Source organism: Hyperolius riggenbachi, chromosome 3 (genome assembly GCF_040937935.1).
Source record: "Hyperolius riggenbachi isolate aHypRig1 chromosome 3, aHypRig1.pri, whole genome shotgun sequence".
Classification (NCBI taxonomy): domain Eukaryota; kingdom Metazoa; phylum Chordata; class Amphibia; order Anura; family Hyperoliidae; genus Hyperolius; species Hyperolius riggenbachi.
Window position 1 is genome coordinate 178956438 of NC_090648.1, and position 27199 is coordinate 178983636.

Below are 27199 nucleotides of genomic sequence, written 5' to 3' on the forward strand. Positions count from 1 at the left end.
AGTTAGGAATGAGCACAGGGCAGGCCAAAGCAGAATTGATCTAGAGGCTGCATCATCCCCCTACCCAGGGCCAGCCTTTACCCTGCGGTCTCAGGGGGTCACAATATTCTTCTTTGAAGGGGCATTGGCAGGACTGTCGGCCTCCGTCCTGCACGGTGCATTCACAAGCCGTGCATTCAGGTGCAGCTGCCCACTCACTGTAGAGGCACTTCTGCCTTCCACGCCTAACCAACACACTCTGCCTCCCCGCCCGCACCTAGCAAGGCAAGTAAGCAGCAGCCAGGACCCCCTACTGTTCTATAACCCCACTGTTTCCTGATCACTTAACTTGTGAGTGCTCAAGTGGCAAAATGCATAAGTGCTTTTATATACTACATACAAACAGCTTTTTAGTGAAAAGCAGATGGGCAAATGCTAAACTGTGATGAGGAATACATTGATAAAATACTGTAATTTCTGTATCATTCATGAAAATGTATTCGTTATAGTACCTGTGTAAAACTGAACAACATTTTAAGGGGGGAAGGGAGGTTAGTGGTCACACAATCTGTCTATTACTCCAAAAATTGTTGCAATGCATTTCATGGGTCTATAGCCCGCTTCCTCAGGCAAAACACAAAAGGAGCAATTTTAAATCTGCCAGGACAAGAAATAAGTCTTTGTCCACCACTACCCCCCTTTACATTGTTTTTAATATAGGTTATACTGTTTTGGCACCTGTTTCCAAATAATATATTTATACACCCTGGTGGAAGGGTTTTTACCCATTTTTTTACTACTGACTTATTACCCTCAGTGGGGACAGGTGAATTTCCCCATCTGCATATACAGGCCCATATGCAATTCACTTCTTCACCCAAGTTTTCTCCTAGGTGATATTTTCAAACCTTATCAATAAAATGCCTTTTAAGCCACCAGCAAGCAGGAAAATACTCAGAATATTTTTGACAGTACTTTTCACCTTCTTTTTGGTACTTTTTCAGTTGAAAAGTGCAGGAAAGTTTATTTTAAATAGAAGATGAAAATGTATCTCCTTGGAGAAAACTCAGGTGAAAAAGTTAATTGCATATGGGCCACAGTGGTTGCCTTGAAGTTAACCCATCCTTGTGAGTAGTTTTTTTCATCCAATAATGATGTTTGTTTAGTATTTACGTACTATACTATTGTGGGCTCCCGCTTGTCTCTACAGTCAGCCGTCAAAGGACCAAAAAAATAAAGCTAGCACTTTCTTTTATTTTCCCCCACAGCTTTACATTTTGATAAACTTTAAGGGCTCAAACCAACTAGCAGCCTTTTCTGAGCACTAGTGATTTAAAAAGCTCTTGCTAATGCAATGCTATGGGGGATTTTTATAAAATCACTTTGCTCTAGTGGCATCACACCCATAGCATTACATTAGCAAGAGCTTTTCAAATCACAAGCGCTTAGAAATGGCTTAGTACTACTGCTTGTGGGTTCCAGGCCTTAGGCAGTGTTTACACTAGGGTGCTGTCTGTATCCAGATCTGTTGCAGCCAGGGCTGTGGAGTCTAGGTTGGAGTCTGATTGATTTTGGGTACCTGGAGTTGGAGTCTGAGTCGGTGGTTTCATAAACTGAGGAGTCTGAGTCTGGAGTCAGATGATTTTTGTACCAAATCCACTGCCCTGGTAAGTATTAGACTAAGAAGTCTGAGCCAGTTTGGGTACCTGGAGTCGCAGTCGGAGGTTTCATAAACTGAGGAGTCAGAGTTGGATGATTTTTGTACTGACTCCACAGCCCTGGTTGCAGCACCTGTGCTGATGTAATTTTGCATTTGATTCCCTCTAGCAATGCCATGCATGGTTATAGGGATTTGCATGCGTGATACAGCAAAATTGAACTTCTATTTTTTTTTTTTCCTCTACAAGTGAATTCGAATGCAGTCTATTGATTACAAAGGGTTGTAGTATTGCATATGAATTTGCGTAAGGGGAAATGGACAGAAGTAAATCTAAAGGTGAGTGTGTAAAATGTGTTCTGTGAGTCCTTAGAGGGTGTACCTTTGATCAAACGATGTATACCGGTGCCATAGGCAGACCGTTTCTTCCAACGCACTGGCAGCTGCCTTCTGACATCTGATAGTGCAGGTTGAGATCCGTCAAGTAAACATAATTACCATGTTTAGCGCTGTTTATCATAGTAATCTCATTCTGCAGAGATGCTGATCTAATGAATGCCTATTGCCAGTTTTTAGCAGGAAAAATGCAGACTATAAGTGCTGGAGTTGTAGAATCTGCCCATCACAGATCGGCCTGTAAGGTATCATAAGAAGGAAATGCTTACCGAGCACATTGCATGATGTCATGGAAAGTGAGGAGCAAGTTGTGTTTACCTAAACTGTATGTATCATTAGTTATTGTGACATGATCACTATGTCCCTCTGAGGATTATTTGTGTTGTTTTTAGACACTTTGAAGGATTTCATGTTTTGGAGAAGTGTCGGCAAACTTTCCCACAGTGACTCAACCTGACCTAGCTGGCAGAAAAAAACTTTTATTAGAAGCCTAAGCATTCTAATTATGAAGATCAGAGAGATTGACCTCACAATACAAGAAGGCCTCCATGCAAAATGCCATTGAAGACCTTTGATGACTTCCTATCACCATCCAGTTCTAGAATGTGACCCGTGACCATATATGCATAAGGGCATCAGGAGAGCCAGAAATAATAGATCTTCCTCCATCCACTTCTTTCCCACCCACACACCGAAACAGGACACCTGGAAGGTATATGAAGTAGATTTCCCCTTTCTAATCACTGCACACAGATACTTTGGTTGGATAGCCAGATATTCACTTTCAAAAGTTTTTTGATCCTGATAGAGCAATATTTAATCTTTAAACATGTTGGAGCCCAAGATTATGCTGCTTTGCACATTTTCCCAAGACTCTAAAATATTTATTTTACAGCAAAACGAAGACAGGGGTAGTCCTCTCCATAATCCTGTTAGTCATCTAGAGTGTGTACCTAGCTATATTTTTTTATTTTTTTTTATTTACAGAGCTCAAAAACATACCTCCTAGTGGTGCAACTAGTTCCTAAAGCCAAAAACAAGACTCCTATGGCTTACTTCCACAGTTAGAAAGATAATAAGAAAAAAACAATTATAAAATATACATTTCAAAGATTCCATGTCGTTACTTTAAACTTGCAAACCATACGATTAAAAAAAACTGTAAAGTGGAAGTTGGGTTAGTTTAAATTCTTAATGACAGAATAACTGCTGGAAATATTAAAAACCATCTCCTTTTTGAAATATGTTTGCTGCAAAAAGTCAAGGTATGAGCAAGTAAACAAAAAAGCTTAGTTGGGGAAGGGGGGAGTTCACGCCTTAGACCCTCTGCTCATTTAGTAGAGGGCTTTTTGGTCCCTTTTATCCCCCTACACATTCCTAGTAGTTTGGGTCACCCTGAGCTGCTTGGTTACTCTCTCATCTTTAGTGATTCAGTTGTCTTAATGACACAAGGAATCATTGCAGTAATAATTGCTGTGAGTTGCATCATTCGATAAAGGTGGTCATCTCAAATTCATGCCCAACACTTTGCTTTTTCATACCTTGAAATATGTTGAAACTACCTGGCTAGCTGGGTCATGTCGCTCCAGTTCCCATTGAGTTGACTGTGCAAATTTACAGGGCACATAAACAAAAGAGAGGGAGCACCGTTTCCAAAAAAGAGTATGCAGCGTGCCCAAGGTCTCTCCCCAGTGCCTCCTGGGAAGTGCAGTCCAGATAAAACAGGCACAGTAAAAAGTAGACACGTAGGGTGGCACTAGATACCCTGGTAGGCAGACCCAAGGGGGTAGCAGGAGTTAAAGGTTGTGCCTCCGGGTCAGTCAGCATACAATGTAGTAACAAGAGGAACAAATTGGAAACCCGGGCACCAGCCAGCAGGATATGCTGCACACAACACCTTTAATACATCCCCAAGAGTCCTGACAGATTATTGCAAAGCCTGACAGCCGTTTCACAGATAAAACTGCTTCTTCAGAGGCAACAATAGCACACAACATGGCAAAACACAAGATTAAATACATTTTCAGATAAGGAATGGTAGGCTTACCGCACTTCCTGAACGCCCCACCGCCGACCGCGCGCCCAGTTACGAGCGCCGCCCCGAGCCGCTGATTCGCCGGCAGACAGTGACGTCACCCTTTCGGGAGCGTCTAACAGGCCATGCCTGATTGGTCCGCGGGAATTCCTGACATCTCCCTTTCGGCAGCGTCTAGTAGACGGAGCCTCATTGGTCCTCAAAGGGTCAGGTGACTCCGCCTCTACTTCCCTATTTACATCTCGCGCAGCGGTATCGATGGGGAGTATAGGGCTGGCGTCTAGTTATCTAGGCGACCAGTCCTGAAGCGCGGCGTGCCTGCAAAAGATAAACAAACAAACAAAGCCACAGTTAAAAACATTATAGCGAAGCGGATACATAGCAATTGAATATAAAAACCTAAGGGGAGAAAAACATTCTACATAAAGAGAGCCAGATATGTGGACAGCCCACCAAAAATACATCAAAATGCCTGGAAAACGGATGTCATATTTTAAATATTAAAGAATCCCTCCAGACCCCCCCCTTCCTCTTTTCTCCCACCCTTTCCCACTTTTGTTTCCTTCCTTTTGTTTCCCTTTTTTTTGTTTCCCTTGTTTTCCTCCTTTATTCCTTGGTCCTTCTCTTTTCCTCTTCCTTGATTGTTTTCCTTTGTTTAACAATTTCCCTGTTCTCCTCCAGACCGTATCCCTAGGAACAGAGCATCTGAATAGGGGTCCCGCCCTACTTAAAGGTTGGGACCCTGTCTGGGACTTATACTCAGAGTTCTCTGAGTTGGGCATCAGGGGGGGGGTCTCCTCCTATTTACCCTTGTACCTGATACTGGGATGTTCGCCGGTTTCCTTGGGACAATTTGGTCTGGAGGGATTCTTTAATATTTAAAATATGACATCCGTTTTCCAGGCATTTTGATGTATTTTTGGTGGGCTGTCCACATATCTGGCTCTCTTTATGTAGAATGTTTTTCTCCCCTTAGGTTTTTATATTCAATTGCTATGTATCCGCTTCGCTATAATGTTTTTAACTGTGGCTTTGTTTGTTTGTTTATCTTTTGCAGGCACGCCGCGCTTCAGGACTGGTCGCCTAGATAACTAGACGCCAGCCCTATACTCCCCATCGATACCGCTGCGCGAGATGTAAATAGGGAAGTAGAGGCGGAGTCACCTGACCCTTTGAGGACCAATGAGGCTCCGTCTACTAGACGCTCCCGAAAGGGAGACGTCAGGAATTCCCGCGGACCAATCAGGCATGGCCTGTTAGACGCTCCCGAAAGGGTGACGTCACTGTCTGCCGGCGAATCAGCGGCTCGGGGCGGCGCTCGTAACTGGGCGCGCGGTCGGCGGTGGGGCGTTCAGGAAGTGCGGTAAGCCTACCATTCCTTATCTGAAAATGTATTTAATCTTGTGTTTTGCCATGTTGTGTGCTATTGTTGCCTCTGAAGAAGCAGTTTTATCTGTGAAACGGCTGTCAGGCTTTGCAATAATCTGTCAGGACTCTTGGGGATGTATTAAAGGTGTTGTGTGCAGCATATCCTGCTGGCTGGTGCCCGGGTTTCCAATTTGTTCCTCTTGTTACTACATAAAACAGAAAGGAGCGGCACCGCTGTCTTGTATCAAAGCTCTTTTAATAGCACCAAAGTGGCAGCAGTGACAGACTGCTGTTTCGGTTTACACCTTTATCAAACTGCTCAAAGCCATCATGGCTTTGAGCAGTTTGATAAAGGTGTAAACCGAAACAGCAGTCTGTCACTGCTGCCACTTTGGTGCTATTAAAAGAGCTTTGATACAAGACAGCGGTGCCGCTCCTTTCTGTTTTATCCAAATTTACAGGGCAGAAAGCTGTCCAAACCCCTCCCCCCCCTCCATCCATCAGCACACACATTATGTAGTTAGGGAGGTAATGAAAGGGGGCAGTTTTTCCCTGTCAGAGGTCACCGGACACTGCTCACCTTCTCCATGTGTTGGTTGAAAGATTAACTTTTTGTGGCCAGCACTGCAGCACAGCAGAGATTAGAATCTGTGGAGCTGCAGTGCTGGTCACAAAACCCTAAGCAGCAGTAGGAGGGGTGGTGCTGTGCTCAGCAGTTAGAGCTGCTCCCTAGCTAAAGAACACCTATCCTTCTGTTAGCACCATGCTTTCTGGATAGGGTATTAGTCTGAAATATCTCCATCAAATGTGAAATGTGAGTAAGGGCATACAGTAAGCGCATACATGCTAAAAGGGCGTCTGTAAAAAAAGGGCACTGGATATAGGCAAAATTTTAAGATATTATCTATAACAATATTTTTATAGTTTCTAAATTATTTTTAGAGCTGGGCCGAACCTCCGCTTTTCGGTTCGAGCACTTCCGCAAAAAGTTTGGTTCGCACGAACTTCCGCGAACCGCAATAGACTTCAATGGGGAGGCGAACTTTGAAAACTAGAAACACTTATGCTGGCCAGTAGCCCTCAGGGATCCATGCCTCATTCACTTTGATAAAGGTGAGGTACTGAACACTTTTGTGACTTAGGAGACTTCTTTTCTCCGTGACAATGCCTCCAGCTGCGCTGAAGGTCCTTTCTGACAGGACGCTTGAGGCAGGGCAAGACCGAAGTTGGATGGAAAATTGGGACATCTCTGGCCACAGGTCAAGCCTGCGCACCCAGTAGTCCAAGGGTTCATCGCTGCTCACAGTGTCTACATCCACACTTAAAGCCAGGTAGTCGTCTACCTGCCGGTCCATGCTTGGTGGAGGGTGGATCTGGAAAGGCTAAGGCGAGGTGTTGGACTAAAGAATGTCCGCATGTCCGACATCACCATGAGATCGCTGGAGCGTCCTGTCCTTGCCTGCGTGGACATGGGAGAAGGATTACTGGCAGTGGTACCTTTATTTCAGGGCTGTGGAGTCGGAGTTGGAGTGGGTGTCCAGGAGTCGGGGAAATTTTGGGCACCCGGAGTCTGAGTTGGAGTCGGAGTCGTGGTTTCATAAACTGAGGAGTCAGAGTCGGGAGTCGGATGATTTTTGTACAAAAAAAAAGGAGATTGCTGCCGTTGTCACACACCACGTTGCCGATCTCCAGTTGGTGCGGGGTCAGCCACTGATCCACCTGTTTTTTAAAAGCAGCCAGGATAGCTGCTCCAGTGTGACTCTCCGCTTTGAGGCAATAAATCTCTAAGATGACGTGACACCGTCATACCTGGCATGCAGCATAGGCCCTGGGGAGATGGGGCTGTGTAGCTGGAGAGGAGATTGCGGCACCAGCCAAGGAGGAGAATGACGAGAGCGAAGAGGATGTAGCAGGCAGAGAGGAGGTGGCAGGAGGCCTGCCTGCAAGCCGTGGAGGTGTCACAAGTTGGTCCGCTGCACAGCTATGTACTCCCTGCTTGTCAGCGGTCACCAGGTTGACCCAATGGGCTGTGTACGTAATGTACCTGCCCTGACCGTGTATGGCAGACCAGGCATCCGTGATCAGATGGACCCTTGACCCAACGCTGTGTGCCAGAGATGACACCACTTGCCTCTCAACTTCACAGTACAGTTTGGGTATCGCCTTTTTAGAGAAATAATTCCGGCCTGGCATCTTCCACTGTGGTGTCCCAATGGCCACAAATTTACGGAAGGCCTCAGAGTCCACCAGCTTGTATGGTAACAGCTTGGGAGCTAACAGTTCCGCCACGCCAGCTGTCAGACGCCGGGCAAGGGGGTGACTGCCAGAAATTGGCTTCTTCTGCTCAAAGATTTCCTTCACGGACACCTGGCTGCTGTGGGCAGAGGAGCAGGAACCACTGAAGGTGAGAGGCGGAGTGGAGGAGGGTGGCTGTGAAGGAGCAAGGAACAAAGCGGCTGAAGATGCTGCACCTGAAGGAGGAAGAGGAGAAGGAGGGTGGCTTTTCTTTTGTGTGCTGCTTTTGCTCAGGTGCTCTTCCCATTGCAGTTTGTGCTTTTTCTCCATGTTGTTCCTACGTGAGTGTTGGCCTTTCCACGGCTCAATTTTTAGAGGCAGAGACAACGGATGGCATTGCTCTGATCTGAGTCAGGCACATGAAAACATTTCCAACCCGTTGAGGCCCCCTGGGGTGATGGCACTATGGTGGCATCAGCAGCTGACATTGAAGGGCATGTTGGCTGGACACTGCCACCGGACACTGCCACCAGCTGTTTCTGAAGACGAGCTCCCCCTGCTTCTTTCAGGAACTCGTCTCCTCCTACTCCTCTGACTCCCCCTCTGAACTGTCCCCCTGTTCATCTCCTCTATTGGGAACATACGTGGCATCCGTATAATCGTCATCATCCTAATCATCCTGCCTAGCTTCGCTTGCCTCAGACACCTCCAAAACTGCACCAACAGCAGGTACTTCATCATCCTCCACCTCACACATTACGTCCATAGTATCGCCTAACTCACACATATGAGGTGGTGTAACTTGCTTAGCGCCTTCATCTTGTTGTAGCAGTAGCGGCTGGCTGTGAATCAGTGATTTCACCACCAAATAACTCCTGTGAAGTGTCAAATGCAGCGGATGTGGTGCTTGTACTAGCGCTGGTAGCTGTGGAAGATGAGGTGTTCTCTGTTAAATAGTCAACCACGTCCTGACAATCTTGGGAGTTGATAGCACGTGCCTTCTTCTGAGCACTGTACTTTCGGCCCGGGCCGCATGAAATCACATCAACACGACCTTGCACAGACCTGCCAGGTGGCCTTCCTCTGGGTCTGCCTCTACCTCTTCCTCTACTTGTTTTGTCCATATCGGGGGGAGGGGGGGGGGGGGGTGACGTGAAAGGTATGCACTGACTTGACTAATACAATGTGCAGTTAACAGGTATGCACGGAGGGGTATATCACACTGTGTGCACTCAGGTAGGTAGAATAGTGCACTCAACACAACAGGTAGGTATATGCAGTGATGAGGTGGGTTTACTGAACACAACAGGTAGGTATATGCAGTAATGAGTATTACAAGGTGCACCTGTCACACACACAGTCACTGAATGTGCTGGGCCTGGCAGTGGCACACACACAGTATGGATTATCTTTGCAACACAAGTGTTGTCAGTGGGACACACACAAAAAAAAATAGATCACAAGAACAAGATTAGCTCTCAAAAGAGCTGTTGTGGGGTGCTATTTTAGCAATAAGTAGTAGCAGTAGGGTATTGTACCGTGTTAGCCATCAGTAAAAGCAAGAAGTTTTAAATCAGGATGATACCATTTATTGGCTAACTACAAATGAATAAGAATAAACAAGCTTTCGGCCTTGCAGCCTTCGTCAGGTTTACATCCTGTTAGTTTGCAAGCTGGTGGTACAGACAGCTTTATATACATGCAACATCAAAAGGGAAAAGAGACCTGTCTTTGCTTTGCAAGTTTCAGACCTGCTCTGCTGCTGAGGAATTTGCATACATGCGTTATGCAAATTGTCTACTTGCCTCCTTTGAAGGCTGGCAGTATAAATACCATGTTCTCCCAGAATCCTTTGGGTGGTCATCTTCATGGTTTGTTACTGATCAACACTCCTAGAGTGTCAGCCTTGCCTGTTTGTCAAAGATTATCTTAGAGTAATTCTTGGGACTGTACTAGGCATTCCCTCTAGTGCAGTCAGATTGTATTATCTGTTTTGCCTGTACAGTCTTTGTGTCTCAATTGCCTTGTCGCCAGCGGTGGTCGACAGGGAATCGTTCTGTCTGTCTGGGGGTGCTAACCAGAGCAGCGGTTGCTACTGGTAGCCCCTTCTGTTCATCTGTCTGGATTGCATTAGCCCTAATGGTAGTGGCAGTGCTTCCTTCTGTGCCTCGATTGTCTTGTCGCCAGCGGCGGTCGACAGGGAATAGTTCTGTTTGTCTGGGAGTGTATGCCAGAGCTTCGGTTGCTGCTGGCTGCCCCATCTGTCTGGATCGCACTTGCCCTAGTGGTAGTGGCAGTGCCTCCTTCTGTATCTCAGCCTTTGGGGTGTTAACCAGAGCAGCGATTGCTACTGGTAGCCCTTCTGTTTATCTGTCTGGATCGCACTTGCCTTAGTGGTAGTGGCAGTGCCTCCTTCTGTATCTCTGCCTTAGGGGTGCTAGCCAGAGCAGCAGTTGCTACTGGCAGCCCCACCTGTCTGTCTGTCTTGTCTGATACGAACGTTTGCTGTAGGCTCGGTGAGGTAACCGTTAAGCAAGCGTTTGCGTTCTCTATTTCGTGTTTGTCATTGGTTAGTTAGGGTAGCACGCTTATCACTGGGCACCTAACGCGTGGTGATCGTGCAAAAACGCGTTCGCTGTTGCGAATTAGTGCGGTGTTCGCGTTTAGCTAGCGTTTGTTATTTTCCTTATCTTCTCATTGTTGTTTGCTGTGCCTTTGCTGCTCTCGTGCTCTGTTCTGTTCAGCCTTGTGTCACTTTTGGCAATCGCCTCTCTCCTGCGATTGCATTCCCGCATTTGTTTCTGCTGATGTGTGTTCACCATCGCCGGGTAGCGGCTGGATTGTTGAACACACATTCTGTCCCTGTGCTATTTCTCTTGAGGGCTATTCAGCCCTGCTTGATCCTGTTCGTACAATTCCCATCTGGCATCTGTGGCCGTGCAGAGGCTGTGCTTGTCTGCACTCCACAGCTCCATCTGCTGGTGGGAATTACCCTCTACTGGTGCATTGCACCTAACCTGGGTTCTCCCAATTACACGTTAGTGGAGGATTTCCGCCGCGTCAGCGCACGTCTGGTGCGCTGACCACGGACACGATTCCGCAAACGTTACAACTTCCTATAATTTATAGTATCTGTGACCAAGAAGTTGAGAATCTAATCTTTCAATTTTTTGAGGGTTTTTTTTTTATTTATTTATTTATTTATTTATTTTTATATTTATTTTGTTGGATTTGTTGTTTGCTATTTCCATGGTAGTAATCCTCTATGGACATAGAGATCTATAGCTATATATTTTATTGTGGTTTGGTGTTGGTTCTTATGATGGTAGGGAGAATTCCTAGGCACATTTTAGTTTACTAGTGATTTTTAAAAATGTTGTTACGCAGCACTGTCAGTTGTGCCTCTGGCATTGAGCTGGCTGTGACTTACTGCTATGTTGAAGGAGCACATGGACACTGCTAATTGTCCACACGTTAGACTGGCTTTTTTCCAGAAGTTCTGGAAGACAAATTAATGAAGGGAAAGAGGTGGGAAACATATGGTGTCGCATTGGTCAAATGCACATTGGTCTTAAATCACATCACATCACAGTACTACCAATGATGTGAAATGTTAACATGCTTCATTAAAGTAATTGCCCGTCCATTCTAAATTACCTGTATTTTTTTTATGTGTTTGTGTGTTTTCAGTATTCTTCTCTGTGTTTTTTATATTGACGCATTTCCTTCTGTAGCTTTCCTTGACGTCAGTTTATTCAGTATATGGTTTAGGCTGGCCTAATTCAAGCCCTAGATTGGATCAATTTAATGTAATAATGGTGCAGATGGTATTTGATAAGATCACGCCCGCATCTTAGAGAGTGCTAGCCCGGGACTTTTCTATACCCTCTAAATCGTACGCTGCGTTTGCACCTGTAGCTCGCTGATGGTAGCAAACAGCTATACAGCCATGGAAGGTCTCCAAGCGGATTTTATTTCTCATAGATGCAGTCATACAGCATAGATGAAACTGCACATTGTTTCGAGCAACCAGCCCTTTATCAAGTGCTCGACGTTCTGGCAAACCATATGCAAATATATAGACTCACCTTAATCAAACACATGGGGCAGGCACATGCTTATAATGTATTAACCCTATCTACAGAGAACACAACTAAAGGTAACCTCTGAGGCTGAAGTCCTCATTAAGGCCTTTTGGTGCTCGTGTCTTCAGCCTGTCAATCCACCAGGTCTCCCATCTGAGCAAAATATTCTCAAAATTCCTGCCCTCTTGATGTTGAACAACCTCTAATACCTGCCACCTCAATTGGCTGGCATTGTGGCCACACTCAATAAAATGCCTGGCAAGGGGATAATCTTCTTTTTTTTCTTCCATTTTTTTCTCTTTTTAAGTTGCTCAGGACTGCGGATATTGCTCCTGTGCTCGTTTAATCTCGTTTTTACTAACTTAGTACTTCACCAAATGTCCTTAAAGAGTAACTGTTAGCCCCCAAAGTGAAATTTAAATCTCTACAGCAATGTTTTATTTAGTATTAAAGTGATCCAAAAAGCCAATGCAGAACTTAAAAATCAATATAATTTTGTTACTATGTAGCCTTTTGCCCAAGCTAAGGATGCAAAGCTGCATATCAGATACTGATGAGCATGCAGAGCATGCCTATGTCTGCCCGACCCCCTCTCTCCCCCCAGGACCAGGTGCCGATCTATTCGCACCACAAACAGCTGACCGCTCTGACAGGGAGAGAGAGCGGCAGCACTTCCAGCGCAGCCACGCAGAGCAGCCGCCGCCGAGTCACATGTGAGACAAGTGAGAGAGATGCACGGCGGCGTCTGCTCTGCCGTGGCTGCGCTGGAAGTGCTGCCGCTCTCTCTCCCTGTCAGAGCGGTCAGCTGTTTGTGGTGCGAATAGATCGGCACCTGGTCCTGGGGAGGAGAGGGGGGTCGGGCAGACATAGGCATGCTCTGCATGCGCATCAGTATCTGATATGCGGCTTTGCGTCCTTAGCTTGGGCAAAAGGCTACATAGTAACAAAATTATATTGATTTTTAAGTTCTGCATTGGCTTTTTGGATCACTTTAATACTAAATAAAACATTGCTGTAGAGATTTAAATTTCACTTTGGGGGCTAACAGTTACTCTTTAATGAGGACTTGAGCATCAGATGTTGCCTTTAGTTGTGGTGTTCTCTGTAGATAGGGTTAATACATTATAAGTAAGTGCACGCCACATGATGTTAAGGGGGCGTGTTTGATTAAGGTGTGTCTATATATTTGCATATGGTTTGCCAGAACGTTGAGCACTTGATGAAGGGCTGGTTGCCCAAAACATTGTGCTGTTTTATCTATGCTGTATAACTGCATCTATGAGAATTAAAAAACGCTCGGAGATATAAAGTCCTAGATCTAGGGTTGAGCCCGAAGTGGATTCTTTTGACCTCATCAGTGCATGGCAGGGGTTGGTGTGGCTCTATGGGATAGGGTTTGGACCAATACTATAGAGTACCTAGACAGACCAAATGAAAAAAAAGCTTTGTAATTGGCAGACATAATTTAATTCCGTATAGTCTATCATATTTGAGACACAACCGGTATCAAATAAGATACTGTCCTAAAAAGTCTGTGTACAGTCTGCTTACTTTTTTTTATCTTTTAAAAAAAGAATGAACATCTCTTGTGGGGACGTTCAGGGCTGACACTGGTGTTCTGGATTCCTTGTTAACGATGTGCAGGTGTACACAGTAGCCTTTTCATATACTGGTTATCTGTCATTTAACATTCCACATTGTTCTGAACTGCAGAAAGTTCTCTATCTCTCGTCAAAAAAGAACATTTTATTCAGTCTACAACAACGGGATGAACATTAGTATTGAATTTGTTTTAAGCAAAAGACATTTTCTGAATATCTCAGACTTCAGTAAGATAGTGGAGAAAGGGACTTTGTGTCTCGGCTAGTCTGACAAGTTCCAGAACATCTATTGCTTAAAGCACATTATGGTCACCGGACTGTGTGGGTGACCCTTGCTAACCCAGGCTGGTCAGCAGGCTAACACTGATGTCAATAATGTTTACATGGCTAAGACTGATGGCATCCAGGTGGATGTTTCTGTACAGTCACTCTACACTGCAGCCCTGGAATGTTTCGTCTATCCTCTGAATGAAGTTCAGGACCTTCTTATTAGCAAAGCGAGCATTTTCACAAATTTCTTATTCTCTATGCTGCCTTAACTATTTCTTATATTGCCATTCTTATTTGTTATGGCATGTGTGCTTGTGACTTTTTTAGTCCCAGAAGAAAACCGTTCATCACCCGACAACATTGGTGACCTTGGAGATTTGTTGGGCGGCCTCTGTAAACATTTCTCCATTAATACCATTAAATCGTCTATCTACTTTAAACCTCTTTGACCTTGACAGTCCCTGCTGAAGATGTTGATGACTGAGCATTCTAACTTCCCTAAATTAAACTAAACCCTCCTAACACTGAGCTCTATTGTCTGATAATGTTGTGATCAGAAAGTAAACCTTTATGAGGGCTGAGGAAGATTTTACATGTTTTCCCCTTAGTTTAAAGATGACCTGTAGTCAAAATAACATAGTAGAAGGAGGATGGCCATTTTATTCATTATCTACTTGATAAAGTTATAGCTTTATACTGTTTTTTTTTTTTTTGTTTGTTTATTTTGCACTTCTCCACTGAGAACAGAAATAAAAATGTTTGTTTTATTTTCAAGGTTTTGGGCAACTGGATGGTCCTATGCATTTATGCACTTGTTAGATTGACAAGAGAACAATCCCAAATATTCTTAAGCAAACATGCAAGATCATCTGAACCAATCTGAAGCCCAAATATAAGCATGCAATGGTTGGCATCACAGGAGTATCCATTTTCTAAAGGTAAAGATGCCTTTAATGTTCCCTCATCTCAGGTTACAATGATGGGCAAGAAGACAGGCGGCACCTTTAATGTCTTATTGGCTGTGGACCAGCTTACATGCGCAAGTTTTTATTAGAGGTTCCCAGTTCCTGGGCCCCGTATGTAAGGTTTTGTTTTTATCTTGTTTTTATGGTCTATACCGATTGTTTTTACAATAAACGGTTTACACTTAGATTTGCCGTTTTTGTTCTGTTTATATATTGGCCTTCCTGGATACCACACACTATATCGGAGTGAGGGAGTGGTGGAAGTTTGGACCCATATCTTCTTGAGGTTCGTTAGGATTACCACTGAATGCGAGACATACAACCTTATAATGCGGGTTGTTGGCAGCTGGTAAGCCCCTCTTACTCTTTTCTGGTGATGGTTGGCCGCGAGACCATGTGAGGTTGGAATATCACCGTGGTGGAGTTTTATTGACTGTATTTATTCCTCTTTGATCTGCGCTGACTTCTTAATACTAATTTTGTGGACTTTGGACGTTCATTCTCGGCAGCGATCATATGTTTTATTTCCTTGGCGCTGATAAACTGTTTGCTTAGGTTACAATGATGTGTGGCTTTTCTGCCTTTCCTCCCAGCAGACATAACTTTAACCCTCGCGCATGTGCAGAAAGTGGCAGCTTCTCCGCCAAAAGTGCTTGCACAGCCAATGCATAGAAAAATGGCACACACAAAATCACACAATGGCTAATCCACAGGAGTACACACCAGGTATGTAACGGTTCCCAGCAACACCTCTGCACTTGGGAAATGGCAAGGTGCTTCTTAAATATTTGGTTATGACTATTAGCATCATACCTATTGCTGTTGGGGTGCATGTAAGAGAGCATAAGAGCCATCATAGTTTTGTGGCACCTCTCCTCTCTTCTATTTATGGCCTGGGTCCACCTGTAGACCACACTGGGTTGAGTCTTTCAGATCTTGTACTACACCAATACATAAGTGAAATTTATTCCTGTATGAACAATGTTAAAAAAGACAACCATGGCAGCCAATGATAATGTTTCCCCTACTCACAATACAGCTGCTTTCACGACCTTTGTAATCCAGTCCTGCCAAAACTTGCAGATATGTCTAATCCTCATTAGATAGTCACCTGAAGTCAAATTTTCAGCTCTCCACTGGTCACAACTTGGGCAGCGATAATTAATTTGCATGTGTCTTGCCCCATAGTGGAAAATGCATGCAAAATCGCATATACTGTAAGCCTATGGGTCACTCAAAAATCACATTGCTGTGTGATTTCCAATGTGATTTTATGTGCGTTTTTAATATCGCACAGCAAATTCCTTCTTCCCACATACAATGTTTTTGTATTGGGAGCAAAGGGATGCATTTTCGCATGAGTTTTTCTAATATCAGACCCAGTAATGTATTTTTTCTCTCTTGTTGAAAAGGCAGAATATTAGAAACGTAAATGCATACAAAAATGCAAATTTCAAAACCGCCAATGCAGAGAAAAATGCAGAAACACTCATTCCAGAAAAGACATGGTTTTCTGCCAAGACAAGTGCGTTCCTAACCTTACTGATATTGCTTTGACTGTAAATAAGCATTCCTTTCCTCTGCGTTGCTGGTTAAAAAATCACAAATCACTTGTCCATAGTCATAGGCCTCAATTCACTAAGCTTTATCAAACACTTTATCAAATGTTTGATAATTTACCTCATGCGTAAAAATTAATTTTGAATTCACTAAGGTGTTATATATTTATCAAATGTTTTATTGATAAAACATTTAATAAATCTATAACACCTTAGTGAATTCAAAATTTAGTTTTTACCCATGAGGTAAATTATCAAACGTTTGATAAAGCTTAGTGAATTGATACCTTTGCCTAGTGTCCCTACCATAGTCTGTCAGTTTTTGGGGGGGAGCCAATTAACTTGCCTTTACATTTTCGGGATGTGGAAGGAAACCCAACTAAACATGGAGAGAACACACAAACTACATGTAGAATAGTATCTTGCCCCCAGATTTGGCTGGGGACTATTGAATATCCAAATAGTCGACATTTATCAAGTAATTTATGCCTATTCAGTGGTGCGGTGATCTGTTCTGATCTGTTGTAAAACTGGAAGTGACTGAGGTTACTCAGACAGGAAGTGAAGTGAACAGGGACACGTCCAGAAGACATTACTATCTGTGTCCCTGTTCTGGAGATCTCCCCCTCCCACCCCAATCTTTCTGTCCAAATAATTATTACTTTGTTGGGAAAGGAAATCATTCTGTTGGGGACACTGATAACTATTCAGGTAAGGTATAATCTTTTCCTTACTATGTAAAATGTAAGGGAACCTGTTGTGGCTACATTCTATTTTAATGATCTACAGTGCCATACAGCTTTCAGTATGCTATTCCATTCTATTCTTTGTAATCGTTCTGGATGCTGCTGCTGTAGTCGTTTATTTTCTGTTCCTCTGAAGACTGATCTGGCATGATTAGTGCATTTTCCTGTTTTCTACCTATTCCACGCTGCTATCTGCACTTCTGAAAACATCACTGAAGTTGAAACATGACTTCAGGAATGTTTTGTTTATGTGTACTCTTGGCCCATAGGCTTCTTTTAATTGGTTGCAACAGCAGAAGGATCACCCAGTAGATGGATATCTGCGTAGAGCTGCGAGTAACGCTGTAGCTCACATGCGTCTCTCATAAACCATTAAGATGGAAAGGAACCTTTTTTTTTTTGTTAATTGCTAAACTCCTGGTGACAGACCAGACTTGCCTGTTAAAACTTGTGTTGCAATTTATGGATTAAAAGCCACACCTCTAGGGAGCATCCGTACCAGGACTGTTTTTTGTTGTGTGAGACTATGCTTGTTGGAAACCACTGCTCATCTTTTCTAGTGTCTCACTGGCAATGACATAAAATTAACCCCTTCTGATAAGTAGAATGTCAAGGGTGAAACTTGATGCCGCCCTCCTGAGGATAAAGCACTGCTCTCTGTATCTTGAGGTATTCTTTTACGCCCAGTATGTCCAGGCTGCATGTTGCATAAGAAGGCGATCTAATTAACAGATTGGACAGATCACCTGTCTCCACCCACATTCTCCCTGTTGGTGAGGGATTGAACACTTGTGGCCAGCACTACAGCTCAGCATAGTGTTATCTTCATGTTGCTGCTTATTATGTAAAAGTACATTCAATTATTCCAACACCCAACTCAGTGTCTTCATAAAAGAATTCAATTGGAGCCGAGAAAATGGTTTCTTGACGCTTGTAGGGAAGGATGAGAGGTACGCAATAATTTTATGAACACACTGGAGGAAACTGTTGGGGGGAGTATAAGTTAAATGCTGTATTGAAAACTAGGCAGGGAGGCGTACTAGCTGCTGTGCTGGCCACAAAGTCAATGTTTCATAGCGAGGATTGGGTGTCAAGTTATGGCTCTGTTCTGAGGAGTGAGAACTGTTCACTTTCTGGAGAACACCCACTCCAGCTGTTTTATGAATAGGTCCCTGGGTTATGTGACTGTCTGACTCTTCCAAAGGGAATGTCTCTGAAATGACTGCATCATGTATGAATATTGTGTGAGTAATGGCACAGTCCCCATTCACAATTACAAACTACTAATAATCTGAGAAGGTGAATTTACGCTTTAGACTAAACTGGTGATGTGCGACTCCATTTACTTTGGGTAATGGGTCACCAGCTGATGCTCTTATAACGCACCAGAAGCCATGATTCCTTACATCAGTTCTTTTCACTTAACAGCTGGATAAGATCTTTACTAACTAGTATGTACTGCACAGATTAACTGTTGTACATTAGAATAGTTTGTTATTTTTAAACCTGATGATTCTTTTATTCATATGAATTCCACATGGTAAAAAGTTCCTTTTTATGTATAATATATACGGTTGTTGTTCAGTACATTAGGCATTTCTCCTGACCTCTATGTGAATTTTTATCTAGAAAATAATTAAGAGCCACCAGTATAGTTTTTTAACTTTTATTGTAGATGTTTTCATGCAATTTTGTGGACTTTGCCTCCTTAGGCCCTGTTCAGACTATGCCCATTTTGTAGAACGCATAGATATGCAAAGAAAACGCTTTTCTTGCGTTCAAATGCGTTTTCTATTGCGTTTTTCACACAGGAAACCTTAAAGAATTATGGGAAACGCAGAGAGAAGCCTACGCAAAAAACGCAATAGTACGCGTTTTTGATACTCATCCATAGACTTTCATTGCATCCGTTTCTGTGCGTGACGCACAGAACTGCGTGCAGCAATGCGGATGATAAACGTATGCGTTGCATGCGCATACATGTGAACGACTCCATTACAAAACATTAGTAGCCTTTTCTATGCGCAAAGCCTGCCCGTACGCGTTCTGGAAAAACGGCTAGGAAAGCACATAGTCTGAACAGGGCCTTAAGGTACTCTCATTTTGCATCCTGTGTAGTTTTTGGCCTTTTTTGGGCTGGATCATTTCTCGTTTAATGGTTTAAATGCTTGACCTATGATGTTGGGAACAAAGACCAGAATAGGTAGCTGTCATACTATTTCCTGTGGAGTTCTGAAATGGGGGGAGGGGGGGGGGAGAAGTGAGAAAACGCTACCCAGCACCACTCTGTGACAATTGCTGATGACCAGGAAGCTCAGGGAGGGAGATCTTCTGCTAGTTGAACTGTATGGCAGGAGACCCAGGGAGGTAAGCTGAATAGGCTCCAGGCTCCATAGCAGTCACCTGTAGCCAGAGCTGTGGAGTCAGTCGAGGAGTGGGAGCAATTTTTGGGTAACTGGAGCTGGTGGTTAACTGGGTATTAAGCTTGTCTGTTTAGAATAAAACAATCTTAGAATCTGTGCAGTGCACCAAATCTCTGAATCTTCTTATCTACAGCACAGCACTAAGAAGACCAAGGACTGGGGGAGAGTCCGTGTGCATGGATAGGGAACTGGCTAATGGACAGAAAACAAAGAGTTGTGGTCAATGGATCGTACTTAAAATGGGAGACTGTTAGCAGTAGGGTACCACAGGGGTCTGTTCTGGGTCCAGTGCTCTTTAATTTATTTATTAATGACCTAGTAGATGCAGTAGTGAGCAATGTTGCTATTTTTGCAGATGATACAAAATTGTGCAGAATCATCAACTCTCAGGAAGATAGGGACATATTGCAACAGGATCTGGATAGGATGGCTATATGGGCACATAAATGGCAGATGAAATTCAATGTTGAAAAATGTAAAGTCATGCATTTTGGTCGTACCAATGGTCTAGCACCATACAAAATACATGGGATACAGTTGGGGACATCAAACCTGGAAAAGGACTTAGGAGTACTCATTGACAATAAGTTAAATAATTGCATTCAATGCCAAGCCGCTGCAGCTAAAGCTAACAAAATTTTGGGATGCTTTAAAAGGGAAATAAAAACTTGAGATGCTAGCATAATACTGCCCCCGTTTAACTCTCTAGTAAGGCCACATCTGGACTATGGAATTCAGTTCTGGGCACCACATTACAGGAAAGATCTTGCCGTTTTAGAGCAGGTGCAGAGACAAGCAACTAAATTGATACGTGGGATGGAAGGTCTCACTTACCAAGAAAGGTTAGATAAACTGGGTTTATTTAGTCTAGAGAAAAGACGCCTTAGAGGGGATCTAATTAACATGTGTAAATACATCAGAGGGCAATATAAAGGCTTGGCGGATGAGCTTTTTGTCCCTAGGCCTTCTCAAAGGACTAGAGGACATGATCTGCACATGGAGGAAAAACGTTTCAGCCATTTATTTAGGAAAGGGTTCTTAACAGTAAAGGTGCCCATACACTCGTCAGATTGGCAGCAGATAGATAAGAAATGCATCTGATGATCTATCTGATGCGTTTTTAGAACATTTTTTACCAGGATAGAATTCCAATAGATTTCAGTTTGAAATCTATTGAAATTCGATCTGATGGCATTTTTTTGCCATCAGATTTCCATTAAGGCCAATGCAAACTGATAAGCAATCTCATCAGATCGACCTAAATTTTCCACCCTGCAAGTTCGATGGAAATCCATCGAAATCGATCGAAATCGGCCGTCGATCGGTCGATTGGCCAACCGATTTGCAATCGATTGATCGATCGGTCGGCCAGAAAATCGGCTGAGTGTATGGGCTGCTTAAGACTGATTAAGATGTGGAATGCATTGCCACAGTGAGTAGTTATGGCAAACTCTATACCTGCATTTAGATGCTTTCCTTGCGTTGAAAGACATCCATGGCTACAATTACTAGGTAATGCCTAATGATCTTGATTCAGGGATTTTATCTTATTGCCATCTGGAGTCGGGAAGGAATTTTTTCCCTTTTGGGGCCATTTGGACCATGCCTTGTAAGGGTTTTTCGCCTTCCTCTGGATCAACATTTTTATGGAGGGATGGGAAACCCGATACTGCTCTAAACAAGTTGGTTACCAAAAGAATTTGTGCGGGTTGAGCCTTCCTGATATTAGATGGTACAATCTAGCTTGTCCGGTCAGACACACTTGAGACTGGATAAACAGCTCCAATTGTTTCTCAAATTTTGCACTAGAAGTGGCTTATGCTGAGCCATAGGCCCTCCCAGGCATGCTACTCAGTAAATTCTCACCCATTCCTATACGCCTAATAAGAGATGCTATAATAGCTTGGAAGGAAGTCTGTAAAAAGTTTGCTACCAAGTGACTAAATACATGCCATTATTCCCTATTTGTTGGAGCTTAATAAGCTTGATAACACTTCCTTATGGTCTGATAAAGTTGTGCTATATTTAGGACAGATTTTACAAAATGTACGTTTCGTTCCATATGCAGTTTTATTTATTCCATAAGCTTTTTATTGAAAACATGTAATTAAAATCAAATGTCAGCAATAGGCTGAAAGCAGCTACATTTGTGGACTTACCTCTGTTCAGAGGTGCTTTTCGTGCTACTGACAAGCTACTGTTTGTACCCTATCTTATTGCCTGATGAAGCGGGCTGTGCCTGCGAAACGCGTTGCGTCTTTTTGGGGTAGCAATAATTTTATTTGTTTAATTCAGAGAGTATTTTGAGTCTGCTTTCCGGAGGTAAGTCCACCACTGCCTCCCAGCAAATTTTACAACTTTTATTATCTTTTATCCTGCTGTCGCCTCTGTTCTCTTACGATAATTGCTTTAACAAACTGGGGTAGGAAGAGGGATAGGGAGGGTGGGGTGGGAAGGGTTGGGATAGGGAGGGGGAGCTATTTTATTGTTTAAAATCTTAGTTTAAATGTTTGTAATGTCTCTCTGAAGCAGGTATGTTGGACCTGCAAATTGTTGTTAAAATGGGAAAAATGCAAATAAAATGTTTAAAAAACAAAAGAAAAAAAAAACTATACCTTCTGAACGTATGCCTTATTTCTCCTCATATTCCAGCATTTACAGTACATTTATATATTTATTGTATTTATAAAGCGCCAACATATTATGCAGCGCTGGACATTGGTTTAAGTTACGGACAATATTTAGGGGTAACATACAGCAATAAGACAATACAGGAATTCAAGAAAAACCAAATCACACAGCACAGTATAAGTACAAGGTACTGCTTAGCCAGTCACTGGATGGGAGTATGGGGATTAGGCAAGTTGTGTTCACTCAAATGCATAGCATAAGCGCACAGTAATAGAGGTGCATGATCAGGTAGGACACACAAGGAGGAGGACCCTGCCCAAAGGCTTACACTCTAGAGGGAGAGGTAGGGACACGAAAGGTAGGGGACCAGAGTTCAGCTGCGGGTTTAGAGCACCAGTGAGGGGTGATAGGCCAGAGTGAAAAGGTGAGTTTTGAGGGCCTTCTTGAAGATGTTGGAGGGGGCTGCCCTAAAGGTTGGAGGTAGGAAGTTCCATAGTGTTGGAGCAGCTCTTGAGAAGTCCTGGAGGCGTGTATGGGACTGGGTGATGCGGGGTGCGGTCAGGCGAAGTTCATTGGAGGAGCAAAGTGAGCGGCTAGGTGTGTACCTCTGAGTAAGATCGGAAATGTAGGTTGGACACGGTTTGTGGACAGATTTGTAGGTCAGACACAGTATCTGGAATCTGATTCTGGACTGGATAGGAAGCCAGTGGAGGGATTCACGGAGGGGAGCTGCCGTGGGGGGAGCGATGGGAGGAGTGGATAATTCTGGCTGCTGCAATTATGATGGACTGCAGCGGGGAAATTTTGGGTCATAGAGAGACCAGACAGAAGGGCATTGCAGTAGTCAAGGTGGCAAATTATAAAGGCATGGATGAAGAGTTTGGTAACTGAGGTCAGGAAAGAGCGGATCTTGCAGATGTTACAGAGGTGGAAGTCGCAGGACTTTGTGAGGTTTTGGATGTGGGAAGTGGAGAGTGCAGAGTCCCGGGTGACACCCAGACAGCGGGCTTGAGAGGTAGGGGCGAATGGTAGTGTGGTTAACAGTGACATGCACATCTGGGAGGTTCAGGGATGGCCGGGGTGGGAAGATCATAAATTAAATTTTGTCCTTAGTTTGTTTCAGGAACCTAGCGGTCAGCGGACATCCAGGAGGAGATGACTGATAGGTAGGAGGAGACCTTGTCCATGGTAGTGGAGGTGATCTGGGTGTCATCTGAATACAGGAGATGACCTTGCCAATGGAGGATGTGTATAGGGAGAACAGTAGGGGGCCAAGGACCAAGCCTTGGGGGATACCCACCGAGAGGTGGTTGGGGGTGGATGAGGACTCATTGAAGAAGGTTGTGAAGGAGCGGTTTGAGAGATAGGATTTGAGCCAGGCCAGGGTGAGGTCGTGAATGCCCATGGACTGGAGGAGTAAGGAATGGTTCACTGTGCCAAAAGCTGCTGAAAGGTCAAGGAGGAGAATGGAGTATTTGCCTTCAGCTTTAGCTAAGTAGAGGTCGTTGACCACTTTGGTGAGAGCTGTTTCATTGAGTGGGCAGGTGGAAATCCAGATTGCAGTGGATATAGCAGGGAGTTGGCATTGAGGTACTGGGTCAGGCGTTTGTGAACCAGACGCTCAAGGAGTTTTGAGGCAAAGGGCAGGAGGCAGATAGGGTGGTAGTTGGAGGGTAGTGAGGGGTTGAGTGAAGGTTTCTTGAGCAGGGGTAATACACTGATCTGCTTGAAGTCTGAGGGGAAGGTGCCTGTGGATAGGAAAAGGTTAAACAGGGTAGTGAGGACTGGGGCCAAATCCATAAAGTAAAGATGGAGTAAATCAGAAGGGATGGGGTCAAGGGGGTAGGTAGTGGTATGGGGAGTCTGCAGTAGGTGGTTGACTTCCTCAATGGTAGTAGAAATGGAGGTGAGGGGAGGATAGTGTGGGGAGGAGCTGGATGGGAGGGGGTGGGAGGTGAGGATTGAAGGTTGTATACTTCCTGAAGGATGGAGACAATTTTGTTGAAGTGAGTGGCTAAATCTGTGGCAGAGAGGGAGGAAACTGAGGGTGTGTGTGTGTGGGGGGAGCGGGGTTAAGCAGTGAGTTGAAAGTGGGAAAGAAACACTGGGGGTTGGAAGCTTGTGCTCTGGTGAGCTTAGTGCAGCAGGTTAGCCTTGTACTGTAGGAAGTCCTGGTTAAGTTGAATTTTCCTTAATTTCCATTCAGTGGTGCATGTTACCCTCTGGAGGTTGCGAGTATGGGTAGTGCGCCAAGGCTGGGGGTTAGGGGGGCAGTTGCGGCAGAATATTGGGGTAGCCGCGTCCTCTAGGGCTGATGAGGGGGTTTGACAATACTGAGCTGCAGCACGATTAGGACAGGTTAGGGTGGGGAGAGTAGAGGAGAGGGCATGGAGGGAGTCAGCAAGGACACTAGGGTTGAGCTGACATAGGTCTCGCTAGCATCGGCCAGGTGGGTGGGCTGGTAGTTTGGAGGTGCCTTCCGTGAGGAGGTTGAAGGTGAGCAGGTGATGGTCTGAGGGTGGGAACGGTGCGATGTCAAGGTCTGTAATGGTGGTGGATTTAGTGAATATAAGGTCGAGAGTGTGACTTGCAGAGTGGGTGGGTGTTGGTGTGTTGAACTAGGTCAAGGGAGTTGGCTATGGTGAGTAGCTGCCTAATACAGGCCATAGAATTTTTTTTTTATATCTGTGAGGCATTTGACTTCAGGTAACAGTTGAAATCAAAACCATAGTTGATTGAAATATGGGTCAAACATTGTTAGTGAAGTACAGTAGTTTTTATAGGTCACATGTGGGGAGAAGTGGCGGGTGCATATCCTCATAGCAATATACTACATTAACTGATAGAAAGCTAGTGGCAGAGGCGGTTCATTCGACTCTCAGATTTCTGCTGGAATCTGGTAGAAATTGAGTGGTGCAAGATAGTAAAATGATCACTACTTCTCGATTGATTTCACATTGGGGAATAATGAATCACTCATTGGAATGGGATTGAATTGAGCCCTTTCACACAGCCCACAGTGGGAAGCTACTGCCTTTATTCTGCTCTATTCACATCGTTGGTGGTGCGGGGACATACAAGAAATGTACAGGGTTATATTTTAAACCATGAACAGGCATCAAAATGGGGCTATACCACTCCATGTTTGACATCACCCTTCTGTTTCACTAGGACCATGTCACATGAGTGAATGAGTTGCTATCAACTTGGTTGTAGTTGCACAACCAACAAGTCACCAATAGAGATGCAAAAAAAATGTGGGCGTGTATACAAATTTAATTAAAACTAAGAAGCTTGAAACTGGGCCAGTCAAAATATTCAGGAAGTGCATTTAATTGACTTAGTTTCCAAGATGCATACAAGCTGGAATTATCATCTCATTGACCTACTCTAGTCACCAGTACTAGTGACTAATTGCAACCACTGGCAACTCCATTCAAATGAATTGAAATCTAGTTGCAGGTACTTGTCACTAATGACTGTTGCCCATGTGCCTTATCCTGGGAGTTGCTAACATACAGTACAGGGAGTGCAGAATTATTAGGCAAGTTGTATTTTTGAGGAATAATTTTATTATTGAACAACCATGTTCTCAATGAACCCAAAAAACTCATTAATATCAAAGCTGAATATTTTTGAAAGTAGTTTTTAGTTTGTTTTTAGTTTTAGTTATTTTAGGGGGATGTCCGTGTGTGCAGGTGACTATTACTGTGCATAATTATTAGGCAACTTAACAAAAAACAAATATATACCTATTTCAATTATTTATTTTTACCAGTGAAACCAATATAACATCTCAACATTCACAAATATACATTTCTGACATTCAAAAACAGAACAAAAACAAATCAGTGACCAATATAGCCACCTTTCTTTGCAAGGACACTCAAAAGCCTGCCATCCATGGATTCTGTCAGTGTTTTGATCTGTTCACCATCAACATTGCGTGCAGCAGAAACCACAGCCTCCCAGACACTGTTCAGAGAGGTGTACTGTTTTCCCTCCTTGTAAATCTCACATTTTATGATGGACCACAGGTTCTCAATGGGGTTCAGATTAGGTGAACAAGGAGGCCATGTCCTTAGTTTTTCTTCTTTTATATCTTTTCTTGCCAGCCACGCTGTGGAGTACTTGGACGCGTGTGATGGAGCATTGTCCTGCATGAAAATCATGTTTTTCTTGAAGGATGCAGACTTCTTCTTGCACCACTGCTTGAAGAAGGTGTCTTCCAGAAACTGGCAGTAGGACTGGGAGTTGAGCTTGACTCCATCCTCAACCCGAAAAGGCCCCACAAGCTCATCTTTGATGATATCAGCCCAAACCAGTACTCCACCTCCACCTTGCTGGCGTCTGAGTCGGACTGGAGCTCTCTGCCCTTTACCAATCCAGCCACGGGCCCATCCATCTGGCCCATCAAGACTCACTCATTTCATCAGTCCATAAAACCTTAGAAAAATCAGTCTTGAGAGATTTCTTGGCCCAGTCTTGACGTTTCAGCTTGTGTGTCTTGTTCAGTGGTGGTCGTCTTTCAGCCTTTCTTACCTTGGCCATGTCTCTGAGTATTGCACACCTTGTGCTTTTGGGCACTCCAGTGATGTTGCAGCTCTGAAATATGGCCAAACTGGTGGCAAGTGGCATCTTGGCATCTGCACGCTTGACTTTTCTCAGTTCATGGGCAGTTATTTTGCGCCTTGGTTTTTCCACACACTTCTTGCGACCCTGTTGACTATTTTGAATGAATCGCTTGATTGTTCGATGATCACGCTTCAGAAGCTTTGCAATTTTAAGAGTGCTGAATCCCTCTGCAAGATATCTCACTATTTTTGACTTTTCTGAGCTTGTCAAGTCCTTCTTTTGGCCCATTTTGCCAAAGGAAAGGAAGTTGCCTAATAATTATGCACACCTGATATAGGGTGTTGATGTCATTAGACCACACCCCTTCTCACTACAGAGATGCACAACACCTAATATGCTTAATTGGTAGTAGGCTTTCGAGCCTATACAGCTTGGAGTAAGACAACCTGCATAAAGAGGATGATGTGGTCAAAATACTCATTTGCCTAATAATTCTGCACTTCCTGTATATGGCACATATCAGCAACTACTTGCTGTTTCTCTAGTGTGGTATTGTTATTAGCATCTATATTGGATATACTCCGCTTTTAGTCCTGCATCCAGGCTCTGCCCTCTGGATTTGGTGTTCCGCACACACGGATCTTGAGAGCACCGATCAGAAGGGATAGAGCCAG

The 27199-nt window shown here is 44.0% G+C and overlaps 1 protein-coding gene across 9 annotated transcripts in view; it reads left to right on the forward strand.

Annotated features, from left to right (window-relative positions):
* The window catches only part of BNC1 (basonuclin zinc finger protein 1), a 218490-nt gene that overhangs the window by 120882 nt on the left and 70409 nt on the right, over positions 1–27199 (forward strand). For 3 of the 9 annotated variants that reach the window (XM_068275345.1, XM_068275346.1, XM_068275347.1), the window contains exon 4: positions 2425–2744. The exons of 5 other annotated variants lie outside the window; for them this stretch is intronic. The gene's annotated coding sequence lies outside the window, so the exon portion shown is untranslated. Of the gene's footprint in view, positions 1–1928; positions 1976–2424; positions 2745–27199 lie in introns of those variants that run through there. One more of the 9 variants, XM_068275349.1, reaches the window with a different exon arrangement.